Source organism: Eublepharis macularius, chromosome 3 (assembly GCF_028583425.1).
Source record: "Eublepharis macularius isolate TG4126 chromosome 3, MPM_Emac_v1.0, whole genome shotgun sequence".
Lineage (NCBI taxonomy): Eukaryota > Metazoa > Chordata > Lepidosauria > Squamata > Eublepharidae > Eublepharis > Eublepharis macularius.
This window is the reverse complement of record NC_072792.1, coordinates 59,446,991-59,470,559: the sequence shown is the minus strand read 5'-3', so window position 1 is coordinate 59,470,559 and position 23,569 is coordinate 59,446,991.

Genomic DNA, 23,569 nt, shown 5'->3' with positions numbered 1-23,569 from the left:
TATGTTTAGGGTGGAAGCTGGAGGCATGTAGATATGAGTATCGGTCTGTTGGTTTCCGGTATAAGGTGGTATTTATTCGTCCATTATGTAGTTGTACAGTGGTGTCCAGGAAGTGTACCTGTTGTGTAGAGTGGTCCAGGCTTAGGTTGATAGTAGGGTGAAAGTTATTGAAGTCCTGATGAAATCTCTCAAGGGCTTCCTTCCCATGGGTCCAAATGATGAAGATGTCATCCAGGAATCTTAAGTATAGTAGTGGTTCCAGTGGATGGGAGCTGAGGAAGCGTTGCTCCAAGTCCGCCATGAATATGTTAGCATATTGTGGTGCCATGCGTGTGCCCATGGCTGTGCCATTCACCTGTAGATATAAGTTGTCACCAAATTCGAAGTAATTGTGAGTGAGTACGAAGTGACAAAGTTCAGTGGCGAGGTGTGCTGTGGTTTTGTCCGTGATAATATTCCGTATGGCTTGCAGTCCATCTGCATGTGGGATATTGGTGTACAGGGCCTCCACATCCATGGTTGCTAGGATGGTGTCATCTGGTAGGTTGTCAATGGACTGTATTTTCCTGAGGAAGTCAGTGGTGTCCCGTAAGTAGCTGCGTGTGCTTGTGGCATAGGGCCTGAGGATAGAGTCCATGTATCCCGAGACTCCTACTGTGATGGTGCATTTTCCTGAAACAATTGGGCGTCCTGGGTTACCTGGTTTGTGGATTTTGGGTAGTAGGTAGAATCTTCCTGGTCGTGGTTCCTGGGGTGTGTCCATATGGATGCATTCTTGTATGTCCGTGGGGAGTGTTTTTAATATTTTATTGAGTTCCCTTTTGTATTGCTCCGTGGGGTCAGAAGGTAGTATTTTATAGAATGTTGTGTTGGAGAGTTGTCTTTCTGCTTCTTGTATATAATTTTGTTTGTCCATGATGACAACTGCTCCGCCTTTGTCAGCTTCCTTGATTACGATGCCAGAATTATTTTGGAGGCTGTTTATGGCCTCTCTTTCTCCACGGCTGAGATTCTGCTTTAGGTGTTGTTGTTTGTCAATTATCTCAGCCTGAGCACGTCTACGGAAGCATTCAATGTAAAAGTCCAATGAGGAGTTACGGCCCTCGGGGGGTGTCCATGTGGAATTCTTTTTCCTGGAGTTTTGTAACGGTGGTTGTGTATTGCTGGGTTGGGGGGGTGGGGGCTGCTGAGGCTGCTGTGATGGTGTCTGTTCAGTGCTTTGTTCATCATTTTGTTCAGCAGAGTAGTTGAAGAATTCTTTCAGTCTTAGGCGTCTAAAATAGGCCTCCAGGTCTCCACAAAGTTGTATGGTTTGTGTGGGAGTTTTGTAACGGTGGTTGTGTATTGCTGGGTTGGGGGGGTGGGGGCTGCTGAGGCTGCTGTGATGGTGTCTGTTCAGTGCTTTGTTCATCATTTTGTTCAGCAGAGTAGTTGAAGAATTCTTTCAGTCTTAGGCGTCTAAAATAGGCCTCCAGGTCTCCACAAAGTTGTATGGTTTGTGTGGGTCTGGCTGGGCAAAAAGATAGTCCACGTGAGAGGACTGATTCCTCTGCTGGGCTCAGCTTGTAACTGGAAAGATTGATGATGTTGCTTGGTGGATCCAAAGTGTTTTTGCTCTCTGTTGCAGGCAGGAGTTTTGAGAATTTCTTCTCCTTCTTGTTCTGTAATTCAGTGAATAGATTGCAATAAATAGTTTCTCTGGTTGTGGTAAACATCTGCCAGTTCCCGGTCTGTGCAGAAGGGGTGTACTTCATGGAAGAGTCTAGTTCAGAGATCTCTTGCTTGATCCATTGTTGCTTGCTGTACATCAGTCCAATGAGGTGAATTAAGAGTTTCCTGGATAAGGTGTTGCATAGTTTCTCACTGTAGTCTGTGTGGTAAGTGGATTTCAATGGATTCCTCACACGAAGTCCCTTGGGTAGAATGTCCAGTCTTTTGCATTTAGAAAGAAAGATGATGTCTGTTTGTATTTGTGCCAGTTTCTTCATGAGGTTGATTGATTTCCTCTCCATTCGGCTGAATGCAGTGCTTTCCATGGTCATAGATCCAGAGGAGTTAGCCGTGTTAGTCTGTAGTAGCAAAATCAAAAAGAGTCCAGTAGCACCTTTAAGACTAACCAATTTTATTTTATTGTAGCATAAGCTTTCGAGAATCAAGTTCTCTTCATCAGATGCCTGATCCGAACTGGTCAAATACAGAAGAGGAGGGGAGGGGAAAGAACAGGACATATATCACAAGAAGACAGAATGCAATTAGTGTGAAGGCAATCAAAACATTCCTTTGCTTGTAAATGTAAACATCTCCTTTTGGTGTGGAGTCAGTTTGCCGCAGTGAAGGTATACAATTCCTATGTAGTATAAGCCCTCGATAACCACAGCTCTCCCTGCCAGCTGCATCTGACAAAGAGAACTGTGGTCCCCGAAAGCCCACAGGCACTCAGGCTGAGATAATTGACAAACAAAGCCCACACCAGGCGTCTCTGGGCTCCCCCAGACCACGCCTCTGTAAAGGAAATCTGTTACCTGTGATAATGTGATAACCATTCATAGTCTCTATTCAGTCCCAGCTTGACAGAGTCAAATTTGCATATGAATTCCAATTCCGCAGCCTCCCGTTGGATTTTGTTTTTGAAGGGTTTCTGTTGAACCACAGCGACTTTTAAGTCTTTGGTGGAATGTCCTGGTAGATTGAAGTGTTCTCCCACTGGTTTTTGGACGTTTCCATTTCTAATGTCAGATTTGTGTCCATTTATTCTTTTGCGTAGAGGTTGGCTGGTTTGTCCAATGTACAGAGCAGAAGGACATTGTTGGCACATGAGGGCATATATCAGATTAGAGGATGAGCAGCTGTAAGAGCCAGAGACAGTGTAGTTGATGCCATTGGGTCCTGTAATTGTATTCCCTGGGTAGATATAGGGGCAGAGCTGGCATCTGGGTCTGTTGCAGGGCCTGGTACCTGTGCTGGTGGCCCTGCTGGCCGATTCATGATTGTAAGTGAGAAGTCGTTTAAGATTGGGGGGCTGTCTGTAGGCAAGGAAAGGTCTTCCACCCAGGACTTCTGAGAGAGAGGTATCATTTTCCAGGATGGGTTGTAGCTCCCTGATGATACGTTGGATGGGTTTGAGCTGGGAGCTATAGGTGACAACCAGTGGTGTTCTGTTGTTAGTTCCTTTAGGTATGTCCTGGAGCAGACTGTTTCTGGGTACTAGTCTGGCCCTGTTGATTTGTTTCTTCACTTCATTTGGTGGGTACTGTAGTCTCAAAAATGCTTGTTGTAAATCTCTTAAGTGTGAGTCTCGGTCGAGAGCATCGGAGCAGATACGGTTGTAACGTAAGGCTTGGCTGTAGACAATAGACCGAGTGGTATGTTTAGGGTGGAAGCTGGAGGCATGTAGATATGAGTATCGGTCTGTTGGTTTCCGGTATAAGGTGGTATTTATTCGTCCATTATGTAGTTGTACAGTGGTGTCCAGGAAGTGTACCTGTTGTGTAGAGTGGTCCAGGCTTAGGTTGATAGTAGGGTGAAAGTTATTGAAGTCCTGATGAAATCTCTCAAGGGCTTCCTTCCCATGGGTCCAAATGATGAAGATGTCATCCAGGAATCTTAAGTATAGTAGTGGTTCCAGTGGATGGGAGCTGAGGAAGCGTTGCTCCAAGTCCGCCATGAATATGTTAGCATATTGTGGTGCCTTTAACAATCGAGGTGGAATCATTGAAGTACTTAATGACTTTTGTCATACATTATTATTTCCTTTCTAGTTAGCGATGTACCTCCTAATTCTGTATTTCAGATGGGCGCAAGAGCTACAGTGTATATTGCATGATCCTTTGTATGGACCTGCCACCTCCATGTATATAAATAAGGCTGACTGCTCAGGTAAGAGACTGGTGTGCATACAAACGTGTTTGTAATACTGCAGATAGGAGCAATGATTGCTAAGCAAATGATTTATCTGGTGAGGACAGATGAGCAGTAAAATGCGAAAAAGCCTACAGTACTGTTCTCAAGTCTTATAACACTGGCTAACATTGCTATTAGCAGGGGGGGGGAGTTTCCTGGGAAAAGAGGTGGTGGAACTCTCAAAAGGGAAATGAGGAAGAAACACAAGGGATTCTTTGAAGTCATACTATTTTCACAGACTATTGCTGAGTACTTTCAAGAGGTGCCGGAACTCTGTTCCACCGCGTTCCTGCTGAAAAAAAGCCCTGGCTATTAGGGTCTTGTTGTGTACCAAATTGGAAGGGATATGAAATATGGATGAAACCTCATTGTAAAATAAATATTTCCAGGCATTAATTTCAGAGAACACATTGGAAAAGTGGAGACTTTGTGAAGCACACAACAATGTCTTTTTAACAGAAAACTGGCTAGAACTGTACAAAATTCTGTGACCATTATAACAATGCACTAAAACTCATCTCTTTGGTCTCTCTGGAAAGAAACTCTGCTGTTCTTTGTACATTTCATTTTACTTCCTCTGAACAGCTGAGAAGAGTAACTAAAACCCATGAATCTTTTGCCAACTCCTTCCCCTGCCCTTGCAATGGTCAAATCTTTGCTTGAGGAAAGCGCAACCCTATAAGAAAGCTTGAGCCAAGAAGCAGGTCAGAAGAAAGGTCTCATCGCCAGCTTAATCCTCCAGTCAGACATTCATCCAGTTTGTATTCAAGAAGACTCTCCTCATTAACTTTGTCTGTCCCAGTTTCTGTCAGGTGGACCTCATTTTCTTAAATGAAGATTCAAAGATAAAAAGTCATGCCTCAGCAATGAAATACTAGATTCTAGAATGCTGGCAGCAATCCTGCTTTCTGCTGACTGGGCGGAGTGTCATGGCGTCAACTCTCCACAGAGGAGTTCACTGAAAACTGCTTAGATCCCTCCTTCTAAATGGAGAGCAGCTTTCACTAATGAAACACAGACTGTTACCATGAGAAGGATGAGTCTTCTCTGAAATTGCCATGTCACATTTTTCATAAGTCACTTGATTAAAGGTTGGAAATAGAATCACAACAATGTTTGTGTATTCTATCCGTTTATCCATTCATCTAGAAGGCGACAATTATTATTCGGGCCTAAAAGAGCCAATCCTTGGACATGAGATGAGGGCAAGTTCCAACACTGATGCTAATTACTCTTTTCACACACTTTCTTTGATTTTGAGTGGCACATTATGATCAAAATTTGAGAACTGATTAAGGAGCACTAGTTAGAGAGAGAAAGGAAAGCAGTTGACTATGCTGTAGATAATGTGTGTGTTTTTTTCAAAGAAGTATCTTAGTCTCAGATTGTTGTGAGATATAAAATATAATCACCCCAAATGCTACTTACCAGCACAGCTAAAGGAGTCACTTCAAGTGCTACTATTTTTTTGTATCTGGTAAACTGTATCATGTACATCTTAATAAAACTTAATAGCTGAAAGGGTAGTTAGGGGGTTTGGCTGATAGTATTTGTGGGGGGGGGGGCGGGCGGGTTGTACGTAGTTATCATGGAACATATTTTATGTCTTGTTTTGTAAGGTTTTTTCCTGGTTATGGCCAAACAGTTTTGACAACTTAAACCTGGAACTTGGTGCTCACAGTACGGTGTTTTGTACAGTTTAGTCTTGAATATATCCAAAAGCAGCCCACTGAATACTGCTCAAGTGCAATCTCTCTCACTTCCAAAGCCTCAGGTAGCACCTCAAGGGAAAACAACAATTTACACTGTCTCAAAGGACAGTAGCTAATGTTTTCACATCTCGGAAATCTTCATAACTTTAATTAAATTAGGCCTTTAAGATCTAGATTCTGTTTCTTTATCTACAGTATGTTAGATGCCTTAAAGCTGTTCCTGTACATGTTTAGCTTTAACCTTCAGATGAATACTTCAGTAATCATTCTTGTGGCAGTTTCTGATTTCCCTGTCAGAAGAAAGAGCTGCCATGAAGTTTCCTATGTGAGGTTGACAAGAGAAGAGACTCAAAGCAATAAAGATAGCACAAGAATCCCAGAGAGTAGAAGGAGCCAAGTAGGGACAAAGATTGCCCACTGGCCTACATCATGACTTGAACACTTTCAGAATTCAGGAGTAAAGCAGTGTTAACCCTTTCACAGACAGGTCCATAAAAATCCAGAAATCTTGAGATGCTACTTTGTTAAACTTGCAGAGGATGAGATCTGAGGCTAACATCTAGATGAACAACTAGCAAAGGGTCAAACAAGACAATACAGTGGCCACAGGTCCAACTTGTGACTGCTGACACCATTTTACAGAAGAATTTAGCAGTTTAAGGACCCAATTCTGTGCTGTGGCAGCACCATGCAATCTTGTTTCTACCCCACACCTTTTCAAGTGCCAGAACAGTCCCACATGACAGTTTTGGCACTTGAAAATGCATGCGGGGAGGGCAGGGATAAGATCACATGGTGCTGCCACATCATTGGCCCAATCGAGATTGGACCTTCACAACAACTTTTAAACGGCTACATTCTCTTCTAAAATGCTGTTGGCGGCCATGAGTTGGATCTAGGGTTGCCAGGCCCCCTCAATGTCCCAGCGGGAGATTGGGGCCTGGCTTTTACCTGGGGGGGGGTGCACGCGCGCTCCTGCAAGCATGATGACGTCACTTCTGTGAAGTGACGTCATCATGCAGCCCCTGGATTGCGCCGTTGGGGGCTGCTGCGGAGTGCAGGAACGCTCCTGCACTTCGCAGCAGCCCAAAACGGGCCCGATCCGTGCCAAAATGGGTGCGGATTGGGCCCATTTTGGCACGGATCAGGCCCGTTTTGGGCTCCTTTGGAGCGCAGGAACGTTCCTGCGCTCCGCAGGGGCCCACAACAGGCCCAATCCGTGCCAAAACAGGCCCGATCTGTGCCTGTTTTAGCACAGATCAGGCCCATTTTGACACAGATTGGGCTCATTTGGGGCCCCTGCGGAGTGCAGGAGCGTTCCTGCGCTCCGCAGGGGCCCACAACGGGCCCAATCCGCACCAAAACGGGCCCGATCCGGGCCCTTTTTGGCATGGATTGAGCCTGTTTTGACGCGGATCGGGTCCGTTGTGTGCTCCTGCAGAGCACAGGAATGCTCCCGCGCTCCACAGGGGCCCCGATCCAGGCCAAAACAGGCCTGATCCTGGTGGCGGCTGTGCGCAGGTGCACGCATTACTGCAGGGGGGCGCGCATGGAAGGTGCGTGCCCCCCTGCTGGCCAGGTAAGTAGGGACAGGGGTGGGAGGGTAGGGGCGGGGGATCCGCCGGCCCCACCGGGGGTCTGGCAGCCCTAGTTGGATCTGTGGCTGCCATAACATCTAGTTTGGCTCACAGAGTGGTCATAATTTAGAGATGCCACAAATTCTACTTCAGATTCCAGAAGGAATGTGGCAGCAATCTGCTTCTACCCTTTGGCAGCTGAACTAGGATTGCCAGGGACCTGAAGTCCCTCGACTGCAGATGCCCAGGTCCCTGGACTCTCCCAGTGGGAGATTGGGAGCCGGCACTTAACCTGGCTTCCTTCTTCATGCGCAGTGCACACACACTCTCTCCTGGCTCGTGTGATGATGTCACTTCTGGGAGTGATGTCATCATGTGGAGCTCAAAGAGCACCCCTGGGTCAAAGGGGGCCCTTGCCAGTACGGGCTGCTCTTGCTGTGGCCGTGGCCTGTTCTCGCTGCCACAGCCATGGCCCACACTCATTTGGCACAAAGGGGGGGCGGTGGTGGTGGTGAGACTGGACGGCGGTGAGAGCGGCCCGCTCTTGCCACTGCCACCATGGCCCACTCCTGCCACCACTGCCATGGCCTGTTCTCATGGTGCAGGAGCATGCCAACCTGCCTGGGGGCGTGCCTCACTACCTGGGGAGGGGGTGCCCCAGGGAGTATGCCCCTCTGCCAGCTAAGTAAGTGGGCATGGGGGGAAAGGGTGGGATTGGGGGATCCTCTGCCCCAGGCGGGGGAATGGGAACCCTAAGCCGAACCATACTGAAAAGGACCAGGAAACCAGATGGAGAGTGTCTAGTGTCAGACTTGAAGGTTTCTGAGATACAGTTGTGAGCATCATGTCTCAGTTGCTCCCATATTATGATGCCATTATCATACTACATTGGCTCTGAAGAATAATGCATGACATGTGCTTTTACATGCCTGAAGGGCTGCCCAGAACATGCTAGAATCAGTTACAGTGATGGCACTATAACTGGAGCATAAAGTAGTAGTTTGAGAGAAAAATCAGACTACCAAAAAAATCTTATTTCTGCTTACCAGCTTTGGGGTAAAATTATGCTTCATAACTCATATCTAGCTAATGATTAAGATGAATTCATGAAGATGAATCCTGGTATTTCAAACCCCAGAGTAACTACTAGGGTTGAATATGGTATAGGCATAAAATGTCCTCATAGATAACACATGAAATGTATTTGGGTTCTTTATACCCAAGAACACCATCTAGAATAATGTAAATTCCACCATCAGTTCATCAGTTCAGCCTTTTAAATTTCTTAAAAGAGTACCCTTGCTTCCATCCTCATTCATTTTTATGTCCTTTAAGGAGCACTTTGGGTATACGCAGTTCGGAAAGAATTCAAGAATCCTTTTTCATGAGTTAGTTCTTCTGGGTAAAGAACACAGACATTTTTGTCCAAGGTAGTAAACATGCTGCCTTTATTCCCAGGTCCATATTCAAAGGAAGTTCCCAATCTGAATCTTTTGCTGGACCATAGGATAGGTCCACCTGGGTTTTATTAGCAGAATGGAAAGGGAGCTTATCCAGCTTCTGCAATGGATATAATAAATCTGATGTGGAAGACCTGCTGTTAACTCATGCTCATCATGATTCTTTGGCTAGTCTTTATAAACATATTCCTTTCTGGAGTGGATTGACACTCAGCAAGTAATTCTGCACTAACAAGGGAGACAGGGGCCCAAGAATTAAACGAAGTGCAGCTCCCCAAAGAAGAGATTTTAAAGAAGGTTTAAATGTTCTTTTTAGGTATAGAATTATTTAGTTTAATGCATGTTGGATTTCAAAGTACCAGTGAAATTTTATAGTAATATGTACTTGAATTATTACGAAAATTAGAACCTGATAAACGATCACCATTTCAATTAGTATTATCGAATGTGATTTACCATAGAATAACATTTAATAAAACAGAGAATAAAACTGTGTGTCTTGTTTATATGTTAAAGTAAGTTGCTCCAGTTCAGCAAAGGAGATCTGTACATGGATGCAGTGGGGCTCAGTGACAGAGCAACTGCTTGGCATGGAGAAGGTCCAGTTAAAGGATCGAGTAGTTGGTAACATGAAGGACCTCTGCCTGAGAACCTGGAGAGCCACTGCCAGTGGTCAGCTCAGTAGAATGCAGCTTCATATGCATGTGAAGCTGCCTTTCCTGTGTATGCTTGTTCTGGATACAGACACCCCCTTATCTGGATGGAAAAGCCCATCCCAATGCAATTGTATCTAATGGTTATTGAATGGGTGAACATAACTTTTTCTGCATGTAGAGGGATATATGTCTCTACCTGGGATCACCAGCTGTTATGCATTTCTAGTCCTTTGTAACTACGGTTTAACTGGGCTGGGCCATTATTTAAGTAAATGCTTAGCATTTTTACAATGCAATCCTATCCACATTTACTCTTGTCTAAGCCAAAAAATCAATGAAATAACTAGTTTAGTAAGCATAACAAGTATTTTTGCAATTGTTATTCGGTATTTAATTACTTTCTCAGAGACCCTAAGAGATTCATTAAAATGAAAGACAGTATCTTCCTCTAGGCCACACAGGAAGCTTCATGGCAGCAATTCTAATTATATTTCTATAATTTTCACATTACCTCATGATTTATAGCTGATGGTTTGCAGACGAGGTAATGCACACTATAAAACCATAAAAGTAGGGTGCCAATGATTTTCCTGGCATGTATACTTTGGTATTCAGGGTACATAAGAAATCAGGGTTTTAGTATGAGAGATACACTTTTGCCTTGATCCAGTTTCCCTAAGACCTTCTACCCACATGGCAGAGGGACCAGAAGTAGCCAGAAATGTCTCTACTGTGATTAGAATAAGACCTAGCTGGAGATCCCTCCCACCAGTTTACAACAGCTATTGATAAGACCACCAGAAAGGGAGAAGGAAACTTGGATCCAGCTGCGTTTATGAATTGCTTTTATTAGTTTTTTAGCATCAATGACAGGAAAATGTTTAGGATTGGGGAGTGCCCCCCTGCTTCTGTGTGTGTGTGCCAGCATGCACACATGTACAGACAATCAGGGTTACTCCTGAATCCAGCTTTGCTTCTGGAACCTCAAACAATTGCGATGACTAGAGTGCCTTTAGGAGTTTAACTGATTCACCAGTTTCACCCACTATCAAAATACACAGGTATGTCCATTGTCTTCCATGTCTTAGTAGCAAATCACTTTCTGTGGGCCTGGCTCAGAAGACTGTCCAGTTACTTCAACTGATACAAGATACCGCTGCCCATATTTTGCCAGGCATGGTCATAAAATAACGTATCATGCTGCTGCTTCAGCAGTTTCTTTGGTAGCCATTATATTTTGAAGGTGCTGTTTCTGATCTTGGTCTGGGCCCAGAGTATCTGAGGGGATGTCTGTTGTTATGTATTGGGCTGAGTTAGGGCTTTGCAAGGCCCCTAATATCTGTTAGTTCATCGAATGTTTGCACTGTGTACAGCTTCAGTCTGAGCCTCGGCTCCTAAAGTTCTCATTGCTGTTGGCTGTTTTTCTGTTGGCTGCATCCAATCCATTATGTACAATAAAATCCAATCACAGCTCTGTAAATATGTTACTTTGTATATAGTTAATTGAAAATCAGAATTCTTACTTCAAGTGACTATTGGTCGTTGGGTATTATTGGGGCGGGGTTTGTGTGTATATATTTAGCTCACATTGAGCTTGTTCTGGTCTGCAATAAGACGGCAACCCCCAGCTGTGGCGCAGCCCTTAAGGCTGGGTGCCCCATTTGCTGCCCTGGAAGGAGAGAGGGCAACGCTCCCCTTCCAGGACCTGAGGGGGTGGGCGGAGCTAGCAAGTTTAGGCGCGCTCCGCCCATGTTCCTCCCTCATTCTGCGCCTCGAGCTCGGAGCAGTAGGAGCCTGTCAGCTGAGCTCCGAGCTGGGAGGCCTCTTTAAGAGCGGCAGCGGCGGCGGCGGCAGTGAACGGCGGCGGCAAGAGCAGTGGCAGAGACAGCAACGAGGAGGCTGCGCTCGCTGCGCCTGCAGCACTCGCGGCTCGCCGCTTGTGCGGAGCGGCGGTTTGCTGAACGGCGCTGCCGTTCGTAGTTGGCTGGTCGGGAGGGTTGCGGGTGTGGGGAGTTCATTGTCCCACCCTGCGCCTCTCCCTGTGGGCGCATTTGGGCTGCCAGGTTCCCGTGGCAGCTTTCTGGGTGCTTTTCTTCTGCCCCTTAGGAGGGCTGCGGAAGGCATCCTCTTGTCTCCCTCTTGCTGAGGGGGGATTGGCCTGGTCTGGCGGGGCTGCTGAAGGGGCCGTAGGCCTCCCCCCCCCGCTTCTCAGGAGGCCCGGTGGCCATTTTGTCGCTGCGCACCTCTTGACGGGGGTGGCCATTTTGAGGGCGGTTACTTCTGGCTGTGGGCTGTTTGCCTGGGGGCTGATAGTCCTTATAGTGAGGGGCCAGTCGGAGGGTGCCCCTTGCTAGTGGCCTGAAGGGTGGCTTTCCTTATGTTAAGGAAGATAAACAAACAAGTAGTAAAATTAAACTAAAAAATAAAATAAAATAAATCAGAATAAAGTGGTTAAAAGTAGTCAATTATTGAAAGTTGAATTGTAGGATTACAATGCCTCCTAAAAAAGGTGTGGGGACCTCGAAAGGGAAGCAGCCTGCGAAGCGGCCTCCTGCCAAGCGGGCTGCTCCACCTGTACTGTCCTCATCTGACGAGGAGGGTGATGATTCTGCTCAACAGGAGATTCTGGCCCGCATAGCAGCCCTGGAAAGCGGACGGGGTATTGCCTCTGCACCCAGGTGAAGCGCTAAAAGGCCTAGAGCCACCAGGGCCTCGTCTCACTTAGCCTTCCAGGAAGAGGTTATTAAATGACTGTCTGTTCTTGAAGGTGCTGCTCATCAGTCTGGAGAAGGTGCAGGCAGTGCCGTGGAGCCATGTGATACTGTGCCTCCAGGAGATGACGGTGTGGATGACCAGGCGGGGGCACAAGCAGCCTTGCCCGTGGCAGTGGCAGTTGATGCAGCTATGGGAGATGGTAAGTCGACTGCGAGCCAGCCTGCAGCTTCATGGCCTTGGGGACACAGTGGACAGACCTCATCCTCTGGATCTGGGGCCCTGGTGCCTTACCCCAGTCCTAGCTACTGGCCTGCGGTACCTTCTGGGCTGCAGGCACCTGTGGAGCCCTATGGTAGGTCAGGGGTAGGACCGTCGGCTGCGCAGTTTCCTGGGGGTGTTTGGCCGCAATGGAATTCACCTAACTGGCAAGCGGGTTGCTCGGCCATGGCTCCTGCTCAGCAGGCTATGCCTACAGCCCAGCAGGCTATACTACCAGCTCCACAGGCTGCACCAATGCAGCCTAATTGGTTTGCTGGCCCTGGGTTCGTGTGGAATGGCCATCCTTATGTTCAGTCTCCTTATGGGTCTGTCCCCTTTAGAGCTCTACCCTTTGGCGATACTGCTTTGCCATTGGGGGACCATTTGACCCCGGCCACCCGGGAAAAGATATTAAAAGGGGAATATATTGATGTCTTCACCCTTCTCTTCAGGGAGCTGGAGAAGAAGGACAAGGAAGACTTAGATGACCGGGAGAAGGAGAGGCTGAAGCGTAGGCGTGTAGATAGGACATGGTTTAATTGGTTGTCAGGGTTCCTTATCTATGCAGGAGAGATTGCGAGGGCACAACCTTGGAGGGCAGCCTCGCTTATCCAGTACATGGATATAATTTACAAAGGCTATTCGGACTTCAGTGGTGCTGCATGGTTGCAGTACGACGAGGAGTTCCGAATGCGGGCTGCTCTGAATCCCAATATTCCTTGGGACCAGATACACCAGCAATTATGGTTGCAGGTGATGTCACCGGCAAAACCTAATATGGGGGACAGATCGGACAGTGGACCTCTTGTCCATAGGGCATCGGCTTCTTCTGGCACCTGCGCCTCTGCGGGGCAGTCGGTTCAGCCACAGCTGCTTTGTTGGGAGTTTGCCTCACAGGGGGTATGTGCCAGGTATGTGCCCCTACAAACATGAATGCCCCATGTGTGCTGGGCCCCATGCATTCACGGCTTGCCCCCAATCCAAGCGGAAAGGCGGAGGGAAGTGCCCTTGGGGGGGCAATCAGAATCAGGCTGGAAAAGGGTCCCAGCCCCATAAAGCTGAGCGTTCTCAGTGATTTGTTGCGTGACTATCCTCGCCGGGAGAATGCCAGTTATTTGTTGAACGGGTTTAAATTTGGGTTTCGAATTCCATTTCAGGGGCCAAGGTCCCCCTTCATGTCAAAGAACCTTAGGTCTGTCATTGGCATGGAAGGGGTAGTTAGGGGTAAAATAGCAAAGGAATGTGCAGCGGGCCGTGTGCTCGGCCCGTTTGCTGTCCCACCTGTGCCATGCCTACGTGTCTCCCCATTGGGAGTGGTGCCTAAGAAAGCAGCAGGCGAGTATCGCCTGATACACCACCTCTCCTATCCAAGAGGGGCATCAGTTAATGATGCCATCCCGGATCATCTGTGCACAGTTCGCTACACATCGTTTGACCAGGCAATGCGGGTCGTCAGACACTGTGGATGGGGGTGGAGATGGCCAAATGCGACATTAAGTCGGCATTTCACCTTCTCCCTGTGCACCCCAACGATTTTGAGTTGCTGGGATTTTCCTTCGATGGCCAGTATTACATGGACCGGGCTCTGCCCATGGGTTGTTCGGTCTCATGTGCGGCATTTGAATGCTTCAGCTCATTCTTGGAATGGGTGTTGCATCAGCGGATGGGTTGTCATGATACCAGTCATTATCTCGACGATTTTATTTTCGTTGGGAGTGCTGGCACTGGGCAATGTGCGCTCTTGTTGAGAGGTTTCACTGAGCTTGCCCAGCAGTTGGGGGTTCCCCTAGCAGAGATAAAGACTGAGGCCCCTTGACAGTATTGACCTTTTTAGGGATTGAGCTTGAATCCTTTAGGCTGCCTGATGAGAAGGTGCAAGACCTTCGGGAGCGTTTAGCTTCCTTCATGGAGAAGATTAAGGTTTCTCTTCTTGACCTACAGCAACTGGTTGGGCATCTCAACTTTGCCTGCAAGGCAGTTGCCCCTGGGAGGGCCTTTCTTAGGCGTTTATGTGATGCTATGGCTGCTTTGAGGCTCCCGCATCACCAACTGCGCATATCTAGGGGCAGCAGGGTGGATTTGGAAGTTTGGGAAGCCTTTCTCCGCTCATTTAATGGGGTCACCTTCTGGAGGGAGGACTTATTGCTGGAGGCTGAGCTCCAGATCACTTCTGATGCCTCAGGGGCGACTGGCTTCGGGGTCTATTTTCGTGGGCACTGGTGCGCTGAAGAGTGGCCGGCTGACTGGCACGATGGGATTTTAGATAGGGATCTCACTTTTTTGGAATTTTTCCCAATCCTGGTAGCAATCTGGCTGTGGGGTGGCGAGTTGGCCAACCGCACATTGCACTTCTGGTGTGATAATTTGGCGGTGGTGCAGGTGATTAACTCCCTCACTTCCAGATCGCCCAGGGTAATGAGATTAGTTAGGTTATTCACGCTACGGTGCCTTCGACTGAACATTTTGTTCCTGGCAAAACACGTTCCAGGGGTGAACAATGGGTTGGCAGATGCTTTGTCTCGCCAACAGATGGAATGGTTTTGCCAGCTGGCCCCCGAAGCTGATCAGCAGCCCTGCAGGATGCCAGTGGAACTGTGGCACCTTGGGAATGCGAGGTTCAACGGGCTATTTTGCTAGCCATCGCCCCCAGCAAGCGGAGGTCCTACAATCGCGCAGTTCAGCAATTTGCTGCTTTTTGGCTTGGGGCTGGACTTCCCCAATTGTGGCCGATCCCAGTTGAGCACATATTACAATTTTGCGTTGACCGTAGAGGTAAGGGTTGCGCCCCCAGGACTATTAGGGGACAGCTGGCAGCCTTGGCATTTGAGAGTAAGGCTCATGGCTGGCAGGACTCCACTGGGGATTTTAGGGTCCGCAAAATGCTGGAAGGATGGGTGAGGGACATAGGTACCCGGGTGGATGACAGGGAGCCTATTTCTCCAGCTATCCTTAAAGGGCTGGGAGCGACTTGGGCTAGTGTTTGTCATTCTGACTTTGAGGCCAAGCTCTTCCATGCAGCGGCTCTCATGGCTTTCTTTGGGGCTCTGCGGGTCAGCGAGCTAGTAGTCCAGTCAGCTAGAGACAAGTCAAATCGGGCCTTGTTGGCCCGAGACGTTAAGCTCCTGGGGAATACTGTGGTTGTTACTATTAGATGATCCAAGACTGATCAGTTGCAGAAAGGCTCAGTGGTGCAGCTTGGCTCCTGCCCAGTTCTGGCTTTAAAAGCATACTTGGAGGCTCGTGGTGACGAGCCTGGGGTGTTGTTTGTCCATAGGGACAGGGCTCCCCTCACTCTCTTTCAGTTTTGGGCAGTAACCGAGCGGGCCCTGGCCAAGCTTGGCTTGGCCAGTTTTAAGTTTGGTTCCCACTCGTTTAGGATTGGAGCGGCTTCCACAGCCGCAGCCATGGGATATCGTGGGCAGCCTATTCAGAGGGTAGGCTGATGGAGGTCTTCGGCTTACAAATCCTATGTGCGCCCCCTGCCTGGGCCTTTATAGTTTTCTAACTGTTGTCTTTTCTTAGGTGCTGTGGCGCATTGAGGGAGGTGTCATGTCCTCATTTGTGGGCACAGCTTCATCTTCTGGGCTGCCCACCAGGCCAAGAGGACAGCGTTCGGTTCCCAGCTTGGCCTGAGCCGTTGGGCTACAGTCGAGTGGCAGGGCCATCGTGGCCTTCGTTGGCCGGGCCTGCTTCCACTGTTGTTTGAGGGGAGGAGTGCCCCTCCGCCTCACATCCTCATCATTCACCTGGGAGGTAATGACTTGGGCTTGGTGAAGGGCAAAGCCCTGTCACTGCAGGCACAGGCAGACTTGCAGTTGATAGGCAAGCGCTGGCCTGGTGTCTTGATCATGTGGTCCAACATACTTCCCAGGAGGGTTTGGAGGGAGGCCTTGGATCACAAGGCAATAGAGGGGGCACGTTATAAGGCCAATAAGGCTTTACATAAGGCTTTGGAGAAAGGGTTGGGGGTCTATTTGCCCCGCCCTGGTATAAGGGCTCAGTTCCCGGACCTCTACTGAGGTGATGGGGTTCATCTCTCCTTTAAGGGCAACAACATTTTTCTAAGTGACTTGCGGCAGGGGTTGTTGGAGGCTTTACACCACATATGGGGCATCGAGGCCTAAGCAGAGGCTTGACCTCATCAGTGGCAGGTTAGAGTTGGGAATTGAGAGCGGGCTGGTGAGTACCCTTGGCATATCCTCATTGGTGGGGAAATGGGGTCTGTCAGGAGCGGCTGCAGCTCCACGGCCCAGCTGCGAAGGCAGACTGCCTGGTGGGACCTCCCGGACAGGTCCTTCCTTCAGGCTGTACAGCTTGGGGTGTTTGGAGCTTTATGGGGGGAACCATTTGCTGGGCCAGCCGGGCCCAAGCCAGCCTGTTGGATGGCTCGCACCCGGGGCAGCGGGGCTCGCCCAAACAGGTTCAAGGAGAAGGTCCCATGGCGACCGCTGGCTTGACCTGTACCGCTAGTTAGCTTCCCTTGTTGCAACTGTTAAATGTTGTTGTTGCTTTAATAAAGTAGCCCTTAGTACCCAAGCCTGTGTGTCTGCCTCTTTCTTCCGACTAGGGTAGCAAACATGTTGTTCTGAGATGAACTCATTACTGGCTGAAATCACTAGGAGCAAAAAGCTCAATATTTAATATCCATTCCACGTGGACTTTCCTGTTTCTTAAGATCTCCCAGCAAGTCCTTGTTCTGAATGTGGAGGCAAGACTTACAATCTACTACAATAAGAATGTTTGAGTAATCACCTCCCATTTTGTGCAATTTCCTTGTTTTGGAGTCCCCTCAGTCTTTTTCATTAGCTTCATTCAGATGTCAGCTGAAGACTTCTCTGCAGTTTTCACCAGGGTGATGGGTTATCATAGTTCGATGGTTTGGATAAGATTTGGTGGAGGTTTAGGAATTTCAATGAGCTGTAATGTTTAGTACTGGTATAGTTATTGTTAATTTTTATATTATTAATGATTAACTCTTAAATAAAAGCAGTATCAAATGTTAATAAATAAATTAACAAATATCCTCATGCATGTGCAAATGCCTAGGATTTCCAATAGGCTGAAGCTCTCTCACAAAGTCAACTGTTCTTTATCTGAGTGGTTCATGATATGAAGCTGAACTCCAATTTAGACATGAAAATGAGAGGCCAGAGGTCACCAGCTATTTGAAAGAGCCATATGGCTATAGACAGTCATACAATGAGATGAGGCTGTTTTCAAACCAAATTCCTCATACTGCATTACAAGGATTTCCAAGAGCATCTTATAAAGCAATACAATGCAAGGGGAAGTTATTGAAAAGAAAGGGGGGAAATCGACTTCAAAAGTGCAAACTCTTGGAAGGGAGGGGAGAAATGAGCAAGGCCTTTCTTGCTGTAAGCTGAATGACATCTGGCTGCAGTCATTAATAGCTTGAGCGGGAGGGCACCAGCAGGAGCCGGTGGGCACAAGCAGAAAGGCTTTTGGCATTTGGCTGTTAGTACAGGGCTTGCCATTTAAAGCCTGGGTAAGATACTGTTGCCAGCCAGAAGCAGTCCAGGACATGTTTGCTTTTATTGTATTTTATTGTGTTTGATGAAATTGGGAGGGGGTTTGATGAAATTGGGTTATTTATTCAAATGCCATGAATAAATAAATGCCATAAATAAATCCCTAAAGGAGGACACAGATTGACCACATGATATCCTATCTTTACATTCATGTGTGCATAATTTAAGAATGTTAATGACCTCATGGTATCATGATAACTATAACTGGGAGATGCTTGTTAAGTAGTTTGTTTACTCAGGCTATCTTCCTATACACATTTATTTGGCAATTTTTTCCAGAGATCAGTCTTCAAGTAAAATGTTCAGAATCAATACGCCAAAATAACAGTGGTTATCATTAATACATGAATTTACTCTTCAGTAGTTGAAGCTATTTCTTCCCCTTTTACACCCAAACTGTTAGCTATAGTTAGTGGGCGTAAAACTATGCCAAATCCCAGACCACCTCAGCAATTGCCTTTTGAGCAACATCAACATTTTCTTGGCCCCTAAGATCATGCTTGCTTGTCAACAGCCAAATTTTCATAGCAGATGTGAAATGTTATTTAAGACTTACAGGTATTTGCCAAAATGTACATTTGGCAGATACCTGCCCTTGGGGTTGCTGCAATGGAAATTATCCTGGAGCAGTGGTTCGCTCTCCTTCAATATGGATTTTCTGTTTTATTCCTCTTCCGATTTCCCATATGTTTTTATTTGGATAGCATTCCAGGAAAAAATACAATGCATAGTGCAATCCTAAGCAGTTACTCCAGTCTAAGCCCATTGACTTCAATGGGCTTAGACTGGAGTAACTCTGCTTAAGATTGCTCTGGCAACATTAGAGTCAGAAGATTGCACAATGTGTCATTTTTATTAGTGGGAAAAGTGAATAAGTATTCATTCAAAGTACAGGATTATTTTGTTTATATGAAAATTTTATCAAATGTCAGTTGACTTTATTCTTTAGCTCAAAACTCTCATTACTCAACTCAGGAGAGAATTAATACCATAAGCTCTTAGTGCATGGAACAACCATTACCTCAGCCTTTTGTAAATCTAGTGCCCTGAATCTGAAAACATTTGTTTCAAAGTTATTTCTTATCAATTCAATGAGACAGTTTAATAATAAAATGTTTAAAACTGAGAGCCACATTCCACCATATATCGTGTGAATTGAAAACACACACATACACATTGCCCTGATAATCATAAGGCAGGACAAATTTATCTGAAGGAGCTCAATGCATGATAGTTCTTGGGACAAACTATATGTCTATAGAGTTCATAATATATTAGGCTCCTGCAAATGAATTAGGGTCAATGAATAGATCCCAATTTATACATTATCTGTAATGGAACGAGAACAATGCTTAAGTGTTTGGGTCATCTTTCACTGAGTATATAATGTAAATAATATGCATATTTATTCCTCTTAATATAATTGCACACCATTTCCTTTTCATGGTGGAGAGGTTACATGAGCCAATATCTCTGAGCCCAAACTAGGTTTACAAACCTCCAAGTGGTGGCTGGAGTTCTCCTGAAATTATAACTGATTTCCGGACAACAGAGATTGGGGGCATTTTTTGAAAAAAAGGCAGCTTCTGAGGGTGGAATCTATGGTACCTCATCTCTGCTGAGCTCCATGCCCTTCCCAAATGCCTCCCTCCCCAGCATCCACCACCAGATCTCCAGAAATTTCCCTACTCAGAGTTGGCAACCCTAACCCAACCTGCCTCACAAGCTGTTAAGGCACTAAAAGAGAAGTTGGATAAAAATATAACTAGTATTTCAGGAAGAAAATCTGTAAGGGCTAAATCCTGGTTAATCCTGGCACAAATTAAGCCAATAAAATGGTAATAAGAGGGGGAAGTTTAAAAGTCTTGTTTTATAAACAGACTGAAATTTCACACTGTATAAATCTACTTACGCTGAGCCAAAAGTTCTCATGATTTTATTTTATTTTTGGTTCAGAATTGGAGATGGGGTTGAAAAATGCCTCATTGTTCACTTTTTGCCCCTTCCCCATGATTCCGGCAGCAAAGGCAGTGATTGTGCTCCTAATTTCTTCTCTAGTTTTTAACCTATAAAAAGTCAGAGGGAGAACAGAAAGTATCCTGGTTTTGCTTTAGACATCACTGTGAAGCTTTAGACATCACTGTGAAGCCAAGGGAACATGAAGACAATGTTTACTGGACTCAGTGATTTGGCTTCATGAGGACATCGTGTATCCAATGAGATCTGGCTTTATGATATATCTAAGGCCAAATCGCTAAAAGCGAGGGCAATGCTACCTGCCCCTACCCATGTGCTTTGTCCTGAAAAAGACAGACAGACAGACAGACAGACAGACAGACCAATGGCAACCAATAGTAGTAAGGAGTCCCATCACTATCTCCTCTAAGTGGGACTAGCACTTCTCCTCCATTCACATGACCTTTTGAGCAACACAGAAAAGAAACATCTTATTTTGCAGCTTGCAGACATTTCAGCTCATTCCTTAAAATCTAGATGAACCCTTAGACATGTGGTACATAATTGCAGAATTGCGTGCAGATCAAACATCAGGTGCAATCCAGCAAATGGGACAGTAAAGCATGCATTCTTCTTGACTGAAATAATGAGGCCTAACTTTGGCTGGACTGTTTATATCATTTTTAATAATACTCTCTACGTAAGTAATAAAACACTAGGACACCTGAAAGTACTTTATACAACATTCAGTTAACAATCCTCCTAGTTGCTTAATTTTCCGCAATATTGCTTAGACTGAATCCAAAGAGGTGGCTAAGCCTCATTATGTGTTTGGCTGGCCTCACTGGGTCAGTCCAAATGTTGCTTTTGTCTGGCTTCACTTCTGGAGTCCTGTTTTGCATTAGGCAAAGAATATTCATCATTTAATTCTATCTACTGCTCTGTTTAAGAATTCACTCCAATTGTTATTGCTTTATCTGTGGCCTCTCTTGCAATGAAAATGGAAATGTATTACTTGCCTTCGCTATCTCGAGCAAAACCAGAATTTTACATATCGTAGCAAGTTAATATTATTTATAGAAAATCCCAGGGGTTGTTACATGAGCCGATATGTAAGTATTCAGCAGCTCACTTGGAGCCATGTTAATTTTTGTAAACACACATCAAGATGGTGATCAACTGGCTATCTTGTGTAGGCATTCAGATATATATGCACAATACAAAGGCAGAACAACGTTATCACTCAGTCACAGTGGAATCCAAAACCAGACTTATGCCCTTCTAAGCTCACTGACTTCAGTAAACGTAGAAGGATATAACTTTGCTTTGGATTCCACTGCCAATCACCATCGTGCTCCTTACGTTCAAGATCTAAGTAGCTCAAAATAAAATGAGCAGGGAAGCAAGGTTTCAATAAAGAGAATGAAGAATCCCCTTGAATGTGATGGGGTCCTAAACATTTGACAGTACCATTATCTATAATGTATGTGCTTGGAATGGCAGCAAAGGCTGTAGCATTGACTTTTGAAATTTTCATTTGGCTGCAGTAGCCTAGGAACTGAGAAGATGAGACCATGTTAGGGAGTCTTAGTTAAGATCAATAATAGCATTTATAAAAAGCTTCTTTAGTGATGTTCAAGGCCACAAACATGTGGTTGTTGCTTTTACATGGCTTACCCAGTGCCAGTTCCAGGTTTAAGGGAGGCCCTGAGCTGATAGTGCCAAGGGACCCTCTTCTGCCCACCACCAGGTCCCCCTCAGGTATCCCTGCCACCTGACTGTTCATCCTTCCCAACTGAGCTCACTGCTCACAAGTCCTCCCACTGCCTCAGCTCACAGCTGCCTGCATCACATTTATGCTCTCTCCCTGAAAGCATGGCTGATGCATGCAGGTGGTAGTGCAGCTGCTAAGGCTGAGTGAAGCAGTTCTGCACCACCCACATGTACTTGCCCAGAAATGCTGAGAATCATGAATGGTGCAAGAAAATGGTCAAGGAAGGGGATGTAGACAGGTGGCAGGGGAGGTACATGAGTATGTGTGTGTTTGTTGGGAGGGTCAGCATGTGGACCGTGCCAGAAGCCCTGGGACCCAGCAACTACCCAACCTCGGGATATGCTGACATCAGCCCACGTGGTTCACAAATTGCTTATAAAACTCCCCCAGTTTGCTGTGGAGCACAATAAACTGCTGCTTGAGAAATAGAAGTCTAATCCTCTATGGGACTCATGTAATTAATCAGATGGTTCTTCCAGGACAGAATGCTTCTGAGTTCAAAACATTCTACATACAGTATCTTGGAATCCTGACCAATATTATTTTTTCCTATATTGAAAGGCTTACTAAGGCTGTGGGTTGGATCCAACCAACTCTTCCACTGGTGAAAAGGAGAGGAGAGTGTCCCCTATGATCACCCAAAAAGGCTGTCCTGGAAATCATGAGACCTGTATGGTCAAAATGACATGTACAATGGAAACTGAAATCAGGAGAAGAATTAGGCAAGACAGAATTTTACAACTGTCTGGGTCCAACTTGGTGTTCATGATGTACCTTGAACATAGTGAAGTACTATATAAATGTTAAGGATTATTACTTGTACTGATGCTGTAAAATGTGGAATATCGGTTTCATCTGTGTCTCATTCATCCGCATGACGACTTCCTTCTGATGAACCAGATCAGCTAGCTGAACAATGTAGGATTTAGGAGGGGCCATAATGCATAATGTGAAAGTGAATTCTGATCTGAATCCCACAAGTTCTTTGAATAATATTGCTGCAGTTTAGAGCTATAGGAAAGCATGAGTGAGTTCCAAAAGAAAAGAAATAGTGTACATTACCTCAGATATGGCTCATAGCCCTGGAGTGAACGAGTCATTCCTTGAGAGAATGGGGAGGTGAGGAAGGTAGAGCAAAGGGTCTTCAAGCCACCTGCTTGCAGCACATTCATCAGCTCAGGCATTGGGTGTTGACCAGTTGAAGCAGAAGTCAATTGTCTCATTTGGAAAGAAGAACGAGCATATGCTTAACCTCTTGGCAGACCACAATTCTTATTCTTCTTTTTTTTACAACCTACGTATATAAATATTGCTTGGCCATGCATAGGCTTAAAATTAACTGGATCCTCCAAAATAGTTTACATATTTTTCTTGGCGTTGGCTGTCATGTTCCATATATACGTGTATAATCAAATGCAGCAGCAGCTCACATTTTGAAAAGACACACTCACTCCCTGTTCATATCCCATATTTTATTCAAGTAAGGTCTGGTGTATTTTTGAAAGCTAAAGCAGGATTCTTGTTAATATTAATGCAAAAAATGGAATGGAAAACCACTAAAAATCCTTGTAGTATAGGATTGAGCAGCTTTGGTTGTTGTGGTTGGCTGAGCTAACTATGCCTTGGTCCTTCCCAAGGATTCACTATCCTTTTTCAACATGGTTTATATATGTTTACATATTTGGATCTGTGTGCAACTTACAAGTGCAATTGCAGATGAAAAAAAATCATTTGCCATTTTAAATTTTTTTCCACTAATGAAGCAATGTTCAAAACAGAATCCTAAGAATATTATCAATTAGTAAGCAAGTCTGACCCTGATGTGGATAACCCGGGCTAACCGGATCTCATCATATCTCAAAAGATAAGTGGGGTCAGTGCTGGTTAGTACTTGTATGGTAGACCACCAAGGAAGACCAGGGATGCTATGAAGAGGCAGACACCTCTGCCAGTCTCTTGCCTTGAAAACCCCAGCAAGGGTCGCCATAAGTCAGCTGCGACCTGACAGCACT